The following is a 15,929-nucleotide window of genomic DNA, read 5'->3' as shown; positions in this document are numbered from 1 at the left end:
TAGTGGGCTGCGGCAAAAATGTCAAACAAGCCGGGCGTGGTGGCGCATGCTTGTAATCCCCGCGCTTGGGAGGTGGAGACAGGAGGATCGCACAGGTTTGAAGCCAGCTGCGCTGGCGTAAGAGACCCTGTTTCAAAAATATAAAATAGGTCTGGGAGTGTAGCCCGGAGGAAGAAGGGCTTCCAGGAACCCCAGTACCAACAAAAAAAAAAAAAAAAATGTCAAACAATTTTTGCATTGCAATGCAATACGTCGAGCTTGTTCTTTAGTGATTTTGAATTTTAGTCTCAATGTTTGGGAATTTACATGAAATTTATTATGAAATTTTTGAGCCTGCAACACCTTGTCTTCAATTGAAAAAACAAACACAGTTCGGGTATGAAAATCTGCAATAGCATTGCCTTCAACAAGTGGTCCGGGAAGTTCTGAATGAGCTCATATGTGGGTTGCATAGAAGGGACAATTTCGTTTCCAAATATATTGTTGTAATTTAGCCAATAATAGAAGAATAGTAGATTGTCCCGTAATATGTCCTACACATTCAAGGCTATTAATTGCCTGTACCACATATAGGCTATCTGAAATTAAATTGAATGGAGTGGAATCATAGAGCATAAATACTTGAATCACTACCAAAATCTCTACTGCCTGTGCTGATGAATAGGGAAAAAGGAAAGTTTGTGGATCTGAGCCTTCTTTGAATATCACCCCCATACCTCCTTTGGATCCATCTGTAAAAAATATTTGGCGCTCCAGTAATCGGTGCAGATCGAGTGATTTTAGGAAAAATAATAGGATGAGCCAGAACAAATCTGAGCCATGAATGTTGCAAATAATGATTATCGAATTGTCCTGTAGCCATTACATGGACAATAGCCCAGTCGGAATTGGTGGCAGCTAGAGTTGCAAGCTGTTCCTTTGTATATGGAGTGATAATAAGATCAGGCTGCACCCCAAATGCAGTCAGAGCCGCCTTTAGTGCCTTGATAATTATTTGCACAACATAGGCTGGATACCATGGCAATACTTTATTGGGAGAATGAGAGAGGTGTATCCACATAATGGGCCCATCTTGCTATAATACCCCAGTTGGTGTAAGATCTGTGGTAAAAAAAAAACATAATAGCAATTTTTTCTGATAATCTATATGACCCACTTGTGCTTCAGATAATCTTTTCTCTATGAGTTGAATACATGTTCGCGCCTCAGGTGTTAATGATCGTGAAGAAAGTAAATAGCAAATCAAACAAAGGTTTTAGGTCAGCATTACTAAGCCTGCAATATGGCTGAATCCAATTTATATCCCCTAAGAGTTTTGGAAATCATTTAAAGTTTGTAAATTGTCCACCCACAAGCTAACCTTGAGAGGACGAATAATGGTATCTCCTAATTTGGTGCCAAGGTATTGTTTAACATTCTCCTTTTGTATTTTTTCTGGAGCTATAATTAAGTTCCATTATTTGAGATATTTTACGGTTTTTATAAAAATGTCTTCCAAAACTTCTGGGGTCTTAGCACATAATAAAATATCATCCATATAATGACAAATCATGGAAGAGGCAAATTTTCTTCTAATAGATTGTAGGGCTTTATCTACATATATTTGGCACAACGTGGGAGTATTGGCCATACCCTGTGGTAGCACTGTCCATTCATATCTTTGATCCACCTGCTGATGGTTAATGGACGGTACTGTAAAACCAAATCGAGGGGTATCTGCAGGATGCACTGGGATAAAGAAGAAACAGTCTTTGATGTCCAACACAATAGTGGGCCAATTGGCAGGGAGGGCTGATATGACTGGTAGCCCCAATTGCACTGGTCCCATGATCTCCATACTATTATTTACTGCTCGGAGATCATGTAACAATATCCATTTACCTGATTTCTTTTTAATGACAAAAATAGGGGTATTCCATGGAGATGTGGAGGACTGTAAATGTCCTGACGATAACTGCTCCTGTACCAGCTCGTGGGCTGCTGTAACTTTTTATTTAGGAAGGGGCCACTGAGAGACCCACACTGGCACATCTGTTTTCCATTTAATCTTCAATTGTTCAGTGGCCCCATGGAAAAACCCAATCCTCTTTTATATCTGGGATTGTTTCTTCTTGTCATGGGAATAGGGGACTTCTGGCCTTGTTCATACCGGCCAAGCCCACCTGTCCCTGAATAGCCTGCATTATGCATTAGTTGTTGACTTTGAGGGCTATATACAGATTCAGTGGTCAATTTTACTCCCATTTGCTGCAGCACATCCCGCCCCCACAAGGATATAGGAAGCTCCGAACAAAAGGTTGGAATGTCCCTGAATGACCTTCCTGATCTTCCCAATTAAGGTGAATGGTGCTACAGCTTGGACTTTTTGCATATCCTAGCTCCTTAAGTAATTGATCATTCTGTTGTAATCCCCAGTCCTTTGGCCAGTCAGATAATTTAATGATACTACAGTCTGCTCCTGAGTCCAAGAGACCCCAAAAGTAGACTCCCTGTATAGTAAGTTGACACATGGGATGGGACCCCAAATCCATAGTAAGCCATGCTCCGGGAGGACCTGTAGAACCAAAGCCCTTATCTTTTCTTGCCTTTCCTTGGCTAGGAAAAAGAGAATGCTTGCTAGGCAACAGAATTATCTGAGCAATGCGATCCCCATCATTTATAATAGAAATCCCACTAGGGGAAGAAACTAATATTTTCACATTGCCTGTATAGTCCTGGTCAATAACTCCTGGATGTACCACTAGTCCTGATAAGGTGGTGGAACTTCGACCTAGCAGCAGTCCTATAGTATCAGAAGGAAGGGGTCCATGAAAATCTGAATCTAATTTCTGGACTCCCATTTCAGGCATTAATATGAGTCTAGTGGTGGAACAGACGTCCAATCCTGCACTTCCCGGGGTGGCTTTCTGAATGGCAGCAGAGGCTGTTGAAACCTGGGAATTTGTCTGATTTGTGGTCCTAGAGGCGGACTGACCTGTTGCACTGCCCCATACATTTGAGGTCCCTGAGGCATGGGGCCCCTCTGCCCATTTTTTGGCCTAGCACCTGGTTGTATAGGGGGAAGGGGATTGCCATCTACATCCCATCGGGAACGGCACTCCCCAGACCAGTGATTGCCCTTTCTACAGCGCGGACATAATTTTGAAGCCCTCGCCAGCGGCTGGGAAGAGGCATTAGGGGTGTTCTGTGGGCAGTCTCTTTTAAAGTAACCCTGTTGTCCGCACTTAAAACATGCCCCTGATATTCCTTTCACTTTTTGCCCATAAGATCTCCCTTGGAGTCCAGCTACTATCGCAGCAGCAATAGCTTGTCCCTGAATAACAGTGTCAGTAATGTCTCTGAATACCTTGAGCCATATTTCTAGGCCCTTATTTTTATAGGGACGTATTGCATCCTGACAGGGCTTATTGGCTTGCTCATAAGCTAGCTGTTTAATCAATGGCATGGCAGCGTCCACATCAGGGAAAACCCGAGAAGCTGTTTCCACAAGCTGGGATAAAAAATCAGCAAAAGGCTCATTGGGTCCTTGAGTAACTTTTGACAAACTGGCCCCTAAATTACCTGTCCCTGATAATATCTTCCATGCCCTTAATGCTGCTTGATTAATCTGCCCATACACTTGCTGTGGGTACCCATTTTGATTATTTGCAAATGGTCCCTGTCCCATTAGCATATCTAAATTCCAAGCTGGTTGCCCTGTCTTAGCATTAACACAGGCTTGATCAGAGCAATATTCTATATAGGCTGACTTCCAATTAAGATAGGCTCCACCAGACAGTACAGCCCTGCACAAATTCATCCAATCATTTGGAGTCATGAAGTACCTTTCAAAGGATTCTACCAGTGACAAGGTAAACGAGGCCTGCATTCCATATGTGGATACAGCTTCTTTTAATCTTTCTATAATCTTCCAATCTAATGGTTCATGATACCTTTGCTGATTCTGGTCAAGGAACACAGGAAATGCCCCTGGGGTGGGTAAGATTTTCGCCCACAGGCTGGTCTCGGGACTCTTCTGTCTACCACACTTCCCCTTTTCAGCATGATATGGCGGTTGAACTGGCAAGGGAGGGGTAGGAGCAGAAGGCCCAGGGGGTTCCTCTTTTCTGTTATGTGACACTTGGAACCTGTGCCACTGTTCTATCAGGGCTTCTTCCTCCTCGTCTCTTTCTGGTGGGACGGGCCATATCCCTCATTCCTTTTCAAAGAACTCGCTTTCGGAGGACTCCTCATCCCTTCGAGGGCCTGCCTGTTGGCCATGCACTGAAATCTCTTCTTTTACTTGCTCTAATGCATTAGAGCCTTCGGTCAGCACTTGGTGATACCTCTCTGTTTTATCGGTCAGGCAGGATTTAACTAAATTCCAGATGGCCAGCGTCCTTGGGGGCAGAGGCTCTTCGGCATCAGCCTTATGGAGATCATGGCCTAGATGCTCCCACTGAGGAATGTTAACATATCTTTCCTCTAGAAACCATGGAGCTACAGTTTTAACAGTGTTAAGAAAATTTTCGATGGTGGCTGCTTTCACTTTCACTCCTCCCTTAAAAAGAATCTTACAGAGAGCCTCTTTGACTTTCATAGTAGGAACCTTAGACCCCATGATAAGTCTTGCTTCATCACAATCCGCGAGCTTTCTACTTCATCGCTAAATCCTGCGAACCTACACAGCGCTCTCCCTTCATCGCTTACCTGCGAACTTACCCCATGGCGTTCCCTGGTTTCGGCTCCACTTGTCGAGTCCCTAGGGCTCCGTCCTGCAGAGCCCTGAGAAAGAACACAAAAACACCGAGTCTGTTGATGATGCTTCCTTCCTTTAATGCGCACAGCAAGCAAATATATATCATTATCATAACCACTCCCTCATCACTCCACCAACTCCAAGCTTCCCACAGCTAGGGCATGCACATTTCTAACCCTCTCATAGGTGGGCTGGTGGTAGCACGAGGTGCTGCGTCACTGATCATCCATAGGGCACCTGATAGGGCACACTGCGCAGGCTCAGGGCACCGCCAGCCTTGTGAGCCTTGTGACTTGGCAACATGCCTAGGCGCCATCTTGAGCCAAATAATCATAAAAAAAGAAAGAAAAAAAAAAGAAAAAAAAAGAGGGAAAAAAATGGGAACCCCCCAAATAAACCCCAGAAAAGGAAAAAAAAAGACTCCAAACAAAGAAGGAAAAAAAAATCAAGAACAATAAAACAAAAATTGGCAACCAAAAGGAAGAAAATATATAAAAAAGAAAAAACTAAAATAAGAGAGAAAAAAAGAGAGAGAGAAGGAAACAGTCCTACTATTTTACTAACATGCCGTGTGGCTCTGTGCAAGTATCACTGCCTTAAGTGCTCTTGCTCTGTCAGTGGGTTTGAACGTGTTACCCAGTGTGGACACTGGCACCCTCAGTTGTCGCCATGTCTAGAGACACTCACTGCATGCCCACTGGATCCCGTATCTCATCTGAGTGTGCTGTTACCTGGCCATCCAATCAGAAGCTCTGACGGGCAGGCAGTACATCCATATCTGGTTGTCTGGGGGGATGACAAGTCCGTGGACCCTGTAGGTCTCCCAATGTCTCTGTGGGTGCCTCTTCTGTTGCACCAACTGTGCCGCTCAGGGGTTCAGCTACTCTTGCAGATTGGGATGTTAAAGTTCTATGAACACTTTCAGACTCTTAGTTCACAGGGCTGCCAGTGTTGCCGTTCCCCAAAACCCTTTTAGGGTCAGCGGCTTGATATGGCACCTTTTGTGGATGTTGCAGAGACTCTTGCAGGTCAGAATTCCTCGGTCTCTTCTGCAGTAGTCTGAGTCGTTTTGGGAGGTAAATTGGGTTAGGCCGCACCCTCTCGTGGCTGGGCCTTGGATCCTCCCGATGGGCCTGGACAGATTAGGACTTTGTCTGGGTCTGTGATGTAGCCTGTGCTGGATTTCAGCTGCAGAAGCTGAGAAAGTGCTTGCTTGGGGCTGGTGCCTGAAAGTGCGCGGGGTGAGCGGAGCCCAAGCCTCCTCATGGGTCCCGGGGGCAACTTAACAGCGGCTGGCGGTCTGGTGCGGAGGTGGCTTACTGGTGGAGGAAGGTCCGGCACAGAGGTGGCTTGGCTGCTGGCAGCCTGGGTCCCTGAGGGAATTTTCCTCTTGGTATAAGTCAGGTCCCCAGACTCAGGTTTGGGACCCCAGCCCGTGCCAGTGCTGGTGGCCATGCTATGGTTGCAGCTGGTCTGATACTCGAACTTTTTTTTTTTTCTTTCTTTCTTCCGCAGTTCAGGGTTTCTGGATATCTTCCACCAAGGCTCCTGGATCAGTTCTGGTTTCTGAAATGTATTTATTTTGTTGGTTAAGACTGCTTTCTCAGTAGTTGAATGTTATTTATTTCAACTACTGAGAAGTGCTGTGTCCCACAGTCGCCATTTTGAATCTCTTTGTCTTTTCTTTCTAGTGCAATGTAAACTCTCCTTCCATTTACCCATAAACATAGCGAAAACCAACATATCTAACATTTGTGCTGCAGTCCTTTGCAACCTGACATTTGCAACTGTTTTTGAATATTTGTTAAAATCATAATATCTGGTTTCTTTAAATTGTCTTCTGGAATGAACTATGTTTTGTGTACATGCAATTTATTTACCCTTCCCACATGAGATGTTGCCTCTTTCTTGGCTTCATAGATAGCATCCTATTTTTTGTTCTAAGTTTTATTAATGTTAACACATTTTGATATATTTCTTCAATGCTTTCTCTATTGCCTGACTAAAATATTGCTTTTGTTGTCTTTAGCCTTCTCAGATGTTGTTGCACTGAGTGATGTCATCCATTACCAGGGATGCAGCCCCACTTACTGGGCTTATGACTCTGAAATCTAAATGAATCTGACAGAAAAAAGTTGGATTGCTTTTAAAAAATGGACACTTTGGGTAATAAAAGTGAGAAAATAATGTCAAACAGATTATAAAATAAAATTCAATATGCTTGATTACAAAGTACATTTATTGACTCTAGCTATTTTATAAAACATTATTTCAAGGTGTTGAATTTAGTGGATGAAAGATATTGGAATTAAAGAAAAAATTATCCCAAGGCGCTGAATTCAGAGAATGAAGTATGCCAGTATTGGAAAATGGCTTTGGTACTAATTTCAAAATGTATTGGAAAACAGCTTTGGTATTTCAAGTGTAAAAAGTAGTCAGAGTCTGGGTGCTATGCAGCCACTCAGACAGAGAGGGGAAGCAGCTGTTACATGCAAAGTTTAGTACAAAAAGAGTGGTAGTACAGGGCCTTCATATCTTAAAGACAAGTTTACATCATAACTTCTGGCACATAAGCTAAAACTTCCCCAAACCATGAGATGATGGTACAGGTCTTCACCAAAGAAGGCAGATACCATGTGACCCCGGATTTTGTTAATCAAGTAACACATCTTGGTTGTAACAAAGGCTTGGGCTTGCACCAGAGATGAGGGTGGGCCCACACCTGCATTAGGTCAGGAGCAAATGCAAAGATTAAACAGGATGGTAGATAGTAAATCCTCATAACCGTATCAAAAGACTTGTACTGGAGATAATGGGTGGGCGCACATCTAGTAGGTTTAGAAAAACTATTGGTTAAACAAGATGAAAGATGATGAATCTTCCTAAAAACTGTTATATATCCAAAAACCTTAGTGTCTTATTTTCAAAGCACTCCACTACATTTCTCTGATGTAGTGTTTTGTAATTATCTGGCCCTTCTTTCTACCTTTGTAATAATAAAAATTGCTTAAGCTTACAGCAAAATAGTTCTGGCTATTTTTTTTTAATTAGCTAAGAAACAGCAGAATAGTTCTGGCTATTTTTTTTTAATTAGCTATGAACAAGAACTTGTAACTTTATTTCACACCATTACATGAAGGATATTGGAGTTGCTTAAATTAAGGTAAAATACTCATATAGCTTGTTAGAGCTAAAAAAACGCACTCTGTTCTTTCTTGGATAGATCAGGAGGCTCTTGCCTTACAGATTCCAGGTGTCTTGTACTAAATACCAGGAAAAGGCTATATTTTGGAATTTTCTTGTTGTGAATATATGGTATGGGGAATAGGAGGAGGAACTAGCAAATAATAGCAAACACCAGTATTGCTAAATAACTCATAAAATATGTTATTGCCACATCTCAAAGGGGCAAGATGAGATGAGCAGGTAGATAAGATATGAAGGCAAAAAGTTTCAGGACTTTGTTGCTAATTCACTAAGAATTTTAAACTGGGATGTTGAAAACAAATTCAGAAAAGACTGTCAAAAATAGGTTTTGTAGGTAGCTTCAGAATGTTGGGTATTCAGTGAAGCTTAAAGAGATGGCTGGGGAGGCATGAATGGTGTTACAGATTCTGGACTGTTATGGTTTGGAAAACTGTCCCTGGGGACCTTTTTTAGGCTCTCCAAGACTATTCCCATAAAACCACAGGTTCTTGTCCTGAGCTAAGTATAGATATGCAATAGCCCAGACTCTTGCTGAAGATTTAAAGGCGTTTATTAAAAAGAGAGAAATATTGAAGATAGTTACAGCCTCATGTTACCCAGGGATAACATGAGAGGTGCTTCGATAATTCCTGGATACAGAGTATTTTATAGTCAGTCCTTAACCAGACCTGTCCCCTCTAGATCCCACCCTTTTGATGTGGCGGGCATTCCTTCCTGCCAGTCTTTCCTGTTTTCAGCACTGACCCCCCCCAACTGTGTTGTCTGGTCATCGGATTCTGGTCTTTCTTGAAGGCTTCAGGCATCCTCCCATGATTATTGAAGTCTGGAATCTCCTGAAGGTTTATGGCATCCTTCCACTTCCTTGGGAAATCTTATCTTTATAATGGAAAAGATCCTGAAACTATCCCTGTTGTCTTGATATTCTCCCTTGGTCCCTGAAATCCTGCAGCTTCTTTTTCTGAAGCTCCTGGCTTCTTTATTCCAGAAGATATATCTGAAAAATTAAAAATCTTTTCCAGTACTGGTACATTAATGCATTTTGAAGCCTCTTCTCAATACTGGCACAAGTGGGACCACAGAGTAGAGCATAAACTTTCATATTATACACATAAAGGAAAAGATTTATTTTGATTAAGTAAATTCACTAAACGGAGACAAGGGTTTACCTACAGACCTAGTTTTAGAATTCAAATTGCTGTCTTGTAGGCCATCATATCAGGCAACCTTACTCCAACTCAGGACATTAAGTAGATATTTTATTCACTAGGATTATTCTCAAATTTTTCTTTCTCATTTATTTTGATACCAGTAACTTAGAAACATTTAAATGGCTGTAAATTATATAATTTAATTAAAAATAACATAGATGAAACATACATTTTGAACAAGATATTGAAATCACAATCTGAATTAGAAATGCTTGTTTCACATACAAACCAATGTTACTGCTGTTCCTCTCTGCATAGAAACTTAGTGTACAGATACAATACAAATGCTTAAGAGAATAGACAATTGGGGGCAGGAGGTAGCGTTCTTTTATTTTTTATTTTTTATTTAATTTTGTTATTAAAATTTTAAATATTTTAATTTTATTTCAAACATTTATTAAAATATTAAAATATGAAAGTGATTGTTAAAAATTTTTTCTCCTTTTGTCAGTGATTTGGGAATAAGTATTAATCTGTACAGACTTCTTTTATGAAAATTAAGGTGTTTGTTTTTATTATTGCTTATAGCTGAAAATACATAGTTTCCCTCAAGAAGGGAAACTGTATTAATACCAATGCCTAAATCTTGCAAATATCACTTTTTTATTCTCTCAACAAATTATAGTTTATGTAAACAGATGTACTTTATTTTTCAAATGTAATTGGTTTTTTCCTCAAAAATTCTGAGAATGTTAAATAATTTATAGTCATTTATATGTCACTATTAATTTAACTCAGCCTGCTTTTGACAATACAAATTTGTTTAGAGAAGTAAACAGCCAGGCATGATGGCCACACCTGCAATCTTGGGAGGCTGAGTTGAGACAGAAGAACTCAGTTTCAAAGCCAACCTCATCAGGAGGTAACCTGTACTTGGGAGGTTGATACAAAAGGATGGTATGTTCAAATCTAGCCTCAGCAACTTTATGAGAACTTATTTTCAAATAAAAAATAAAGTAGAAATGGAAGTATAGTTTGGAAGTAGAATGGCTCTCAGTTCAATCCCCAGCACCACACACTCATGTGCATACTTGTACATACATACACATACACACAAACACACACACAGCAAAGAAACAAAATAATTTGAAAAATCTAAGACTTTAGTACACCGTTCCTCACCACTTGTTTTGCCCTTTACAGTAAGTTTAACCACCCTCTTGTCTTCTGTGTTCTCCAGGGGAAAGACAGGGACCAGCTTCTGTATTTGTCAGTGCCCTAAAAACACATGGCAGTTTCTCCCAAATAGTCACCTGAGGAGTTAGATGCTAGTATCCTCTTTTAGACACTCATAATGTATGCCAGTTCTACTGGAAGTCTTCCAGATTGTCTTGAAGTGGGAGAAGGGTACACATCAGAAAGACTGATACTCCAACTTGATGGAACATTCTTACTTTTATATAATTAAGTTATATGGGGACAGTTTCTAGAATACTTTTGTTGACTTAAGTTTGTTCTACAAGTATTTGTCTGGCATTTTTCTTTAGACTATAGAGTGTAATCATCTATTTTTTCTTAGTCTTGAAGTTTCTGCTAAAATTTAGAGACAATAGTATGAGTTCCATTTAACACGCTCTTATTTCAAGTGTTTATAGACTTTTTCCTATAATATACTGCTTTTAAAATTTCATCTCGGGGGGGAGGTCTGCTCATATTTTTCATGTAACCTCCATTACTTTAGAAGTCCAAAATGGATGTATATTCATAGATAAAGTAAGCATTAAAAACTTTGCCACTTTATTTCTTTTCAATGTGGCTACTGTTGACTAGTTGAAAGCATTCGGTAAATAACAACTAATTGAAAAAAGAGGGTGGGTCTTATGTTTGGCCTTAGTGCTACATAGCTGTTTGAACTTGGCAATATATTAACAATCCAGTCAGGGTTCCTATAATTAAGGACTCAAAAGTAATTTTAATAATCACAAAAGTTAACCATGCACATATTACTTAAATGAATCATTTTAACAATTCCTTCTGAATTCTTTCTGAATAAAGCCAGTGTCATTAAAGCTACTTACTAGAAAATAACCCCTGACTGTAGTTATATGGCTGGTTATCCAAGATGAGTCGTTTGGATTTCAGTAAAGTGAAGTGTGCTAATCTAAGCAATAAGTTCTTCAGAACTTCAAGAGACTAAAAATGATGCATATAAATAAAATGAGAACACTTAGCATTTTATTTGTCAAATCACTAGTATAATGTGTGTGTAGTCACAAGTTTATCAGTACAAAGGTTCACTACCCTAAATCTATTGGTTTCAGGATAAAACCCCATAGCATGACATATAAAAGTCCCCATAACCTGGCCTCTGCTTACCCTTTAGATTTTGCCTCTCCATAACTCAAATTCCTTTTTCCCTCTTTGGGAATTGTACCCAAGGGTGCTATACCTCTGAGTTACATCCCCAGACCCATTTTATTTTTATTTATAAACAGTGTCTCACTAAGTGTAGAAAAAAGGGCATTTGTCAGGCATGATGGTACAAAGCCTGTAATCTCAGTACTTGGGAGGCTGAGACTGGCCTTGAACCTGTGTTCCTCCTGTCTCAGCCTCCCAAGTACTGAGATTACAGGCTTTGTACCATCATGCCTGACAAATGCCCTTTTTTCTACTTGACTTGTGAAGATGCACAGGAATGTTTTAACCATCTACAGCTTTTCACAAATCTCCCTGGTCTTTTGTCCTTGCTATTATCTTCTGGATGATATATTATGCCAACACTTACCAGTAGTACTGGCAGTTGATAGAGCTTAGTTAGGTTGTCCCTGCTCAGTGGGGTAACTCATAGGGATTCATTCAGGTGTTGGCTGTGAAGAATTTGGCAAAAACTTGCTAACACATATTTGATGCCTGGATTTGAAAGACTCAAACAACTGAGATCTAAGACAGCTAGAGCTCCTTACACATCTTTTTTCTGGTATCTTGACATAGTCTCTCCTGCATGGTGGCTTTATCATAAAGTCAATTATGTTCAAGAACAGGAAAATTAGATTACATTTGCTGGTCAGTGGGATGTAAAAGAACGTGCAGATATTCTTTCCAGCTACCATCTGTACGTAGAAAGTACATGTTATCTTTTGAGATGAATTTGATGGTCATTTCTAAAATAAAGGCTTTGGACCACTTTCACATTCGTTCTGCCTCACTTATACCCCTTTCTCAGTTTGATCATTTGTCTTTATTCTTCCTGTCCCAGTTTATCTTTATGAGAAATGTTTACTGATGTTTATTACAAAACAGATTTATTTTATTATATTTTCTAATATCAAAATAGAGCAATTTATTCAAGACGAAATATGATCTGTTGATCCTCTGTTGATACAAATGAGCTATAATACACAAAGTGATTCTTTTTTTTCCCTACCCCAAGAGCAGTGCAGGGCGAGTGTGGGTGGGGTGGGGGATAGAGAACGAAACAGGGGGTGTCGATGTTGTTAAAAGAATTTGGAAAACGCTGACAGAGAACCAGGTCTGGTTTTATGTCTGACATAGGCAATAAAAACGGCAAAAGCCAAATTTCCACCACTTCAGTGACTGGCAGAAAAGATGTTTCTGCATTGGACAAGGAATACAATTTAAAAAAATATATAAAGAAGCAGGGCGTGGTGGCGCACTCTTGAAATCCCTGTGCTTGGGAGGCGGAGACAGGAGGACCAGGCAAGTTAAAAGCCAGTCGCGCTGGTTTAAGAGACCCTGTTTCCAAATTTAAAAATATAACATAGGTCTGGGAGTGTAGCACGAAGGTAGAAGGGTTTCCAGGAACCCCAGTAACACCAAAAAAAAAAAAAAAAGAGGTTAGAAAAAGAAAAAAAAAAAAAAGAAGAAGAAATGAAGATCCTTATGTGTGACAAAGTGCACTTACTTGGCGGCTCCGTGATCTATTTTAGAATGATAGAACAAAAAGCCTAGCCCGACAGTGTCATGGTGGTGAGAGGCGGAACAAGCTGGACCCTGGATCGTCCATTCAGCCCTGGCGTTTGTTCCCCGTGCGGTTACTGCTCCCCCCTCTCCTGGAGATGTGCTAGACCTGTCTCTTGGTCACTTCGAACCTGAGCAAAAATTCTGGGAAGGACTATTGTATGACTGTCGTATGATGTCCGCTTTCCAGGTTCAGTTTGGTCACTAAGACTGACGCATTCCTCTCCATTTTTTAAGAACTGTAAACAATGTTGAGAGTGACATCCTGTGCCAGCTACCCTTGAATATGAAAATGAGTTTGCCGGTGCCTCGGCAGCCACAGTGAACCACAGAGGCTCTAGAACCAGCTGTTCATGGTACCGATCTGTTTAGTGGACTTCAGGGCAGCCGGCCGTGTCCCCCTGTGCATCCCTCGGGGATGGCGCCAGCTCCTCTCTGATGGCTCTGTGGGCAGCTGAGATGCAGGCAGGCGGGCTCCTGTGTCCTTTCTCAAGTTTTCTCTTAGGTGGGCATTTAGCCTGCTGGACATGGGCATGTTATTCTTGACTCCAGTCAGACAGTTCTGATGTAAACAGATATATTTTTAAATGATGCTAAAGCATTTTAATGCTAAGAACATTTGGCTTTGGGACTTATGAAAAATTTACTTTTGTGTATATGGACCATCAAATGACTGAAAATCCTACATTTATTTTTCTTGATGAATTATAATTTGGAAATAATCACATGATTCGGTTAAGAGCTCATGGTCTTAATTCTGATGCACTGACATTAATAGGACAATACTATAGAATGCACTAATGTTCCTTCTCTCAGAACTTTAGGCTTTAATCTTGTAGTTCGTCAGTGCTGTAATGGGGAGCCATCAACAGTTTATAAAACCCCAGTACAATAATATAAGAAGGAACTTTATCATGATGAATTTAAGAAGTTATGAGTTTATAAAACATAATAGTTAATCAATGTAATTCTATTTTTCTTTAGATTTATATGTTTGCCTTTGGGGTACATTTGAAATTGACAGCATTAATCTTTGGCATTTTTGGCATCTGCAATATAAAAGCTCGTATAGTAGAGATATTGCAACTGTCCCCCAAATTAGTGGAAGCAAGGTTAAAATTTATATTTAATCTCCACAAGAGTCAGATTTTTACTTTGCACTTCTATATAAATATTAGCACTTTGCAAGTTAAGAACTTTGAAAAATTGAATTGTTTACTGGCATATTTTGGCAATTCAAGATCTCTGCTACCTGTAATTGCATAAGAAATGGGGAATTGTTCTTTAATAGTAAAGAATAGTAGGGGTCACATTTGGCTTACATCCTATCAGGCTACACACTTCTCCCCATATATATATAATTTGTGTGTGGGGGGGTCTAGGGATGGAACCCAGAGACATTTGACCTTTGAGCTACAACCCCTGCCCAATTTTTTATTCTTTATTTTGAAACAGGGTCTCACTGAGCTTCGGAGGGCCTCACTAAGTAGCTGAGGCTATCCAAGAACCACAATCCTCCAGTCTTAGCCTCCCAAATTCTGGGATTACAAGCGTGTGACATCACGCCCAGCTCCTCCCCATATATATTAGTGAGATTGGTAGTAATAAATTTATATATGAAGATAGCATTATTTAAACTATTCTCTTAATCAGATTTTTTTCTTCTCAAATTCCTTATCCCAATCTTCTTCCACTGTTCTCCTTGTTCCTCTCCTTAATTATCTAATGTCTGTTTTGTTTATTTTCTCTCTAGCTTCCACATATAAGGAAAAAAACATGAATCTTGAGTTTTTGAGATTGGCTGATTTCACTTAGCATAATATTTTCTAATTCCATCCATTTTTATTCAAATAATATAATTTAATTTGGATATATGTACCACATTTGTGTTATCTATTCATCTCAACTACAGTTTTTAAGTAGAAGCAATTAGATTAATGATGTGTAGATAGAAAAAATCCTAAAATTGCTCTAGGAAATCCTAAAATACCTCTAGGGAGGTAATAGTAGAAGAGAGTAAATTAGGAGTGGGTTGGAAATCTGAGGTAGGAATTAGCTGGGAACTAAGTTCTTTGTGATCCTTTAGGACTTTCTCAAAACGATAAGAAATTTGAGCCTGTTTATAGTGAATAGCTAGAGTACCAAGACTTAGGAGAGAAGGGCAGGGAACAAATCTCCAGGATACTGATAAAAATTGAGTAAAGTACCAGGGTGATAGGCCTGAACTTTGAAAGAAGAAATATCTGTGTAAGTTTATAGGTAGGGAATCAGAAGTAATGAGTGACCTTGACTTCTGGCCTCTGTGGGTTGGCTTAAGAGACCCTGTTTCCAAATGAAAAGTATAAAAATAGGTCTGGGAGTGTAGCCCAAAGTTAGAAGGGTTTCCTGGAACCCCAGTACTACCAAAACAACAACAACAAAACCAAACAATAACAAATAAAACAACAGTCAAGATTAGTTAATGTATATTACTCAGAAAACTACTAAAATGTACCAAAGTGCTTTATGTTCTGTTAATAAATACACTCTATTGTCTTGCTTACTACCGAAGTAATGAAGTAATGAGAGAAAAATTTGCTATTAAAAAAAATAGCCCTGGGCACTACAAGGTCTTTGGTCTCATTTCTAAGTCTTTGATGCATCTTGAATTGACTCTTGCAGGGTCATTAGACTGAAAGTCTGGAGAGCTGACTTTACTCTACAGCTTTGTCCTATGTGCAGCTGATTTGTTACACAAATCAGTCTTTTATCTCAGAAAGAAAAAATTGAATTAAATGACCTCCAAAGATCTTTCCTAATACAAAACAAAATTTAGCTGGTTTTATTCTAATAAAGACAAAAACTGTAATGTTTAAGAT

The sequence above is a fragment of the Muscardinus avellanarius genome (assembly GCF_963383645.1).
Source record: "Muscardinus avellanarius genome assembly, chromosome: 5".
NCBI lineage: Eukaryota > Metazoa > Chordata > Mammalia > Rodentia > Gliridae > Muscardinus > Muscardinus avellanarius.
Note: the sequence above shows the minus strand (reverse complement) of the source record.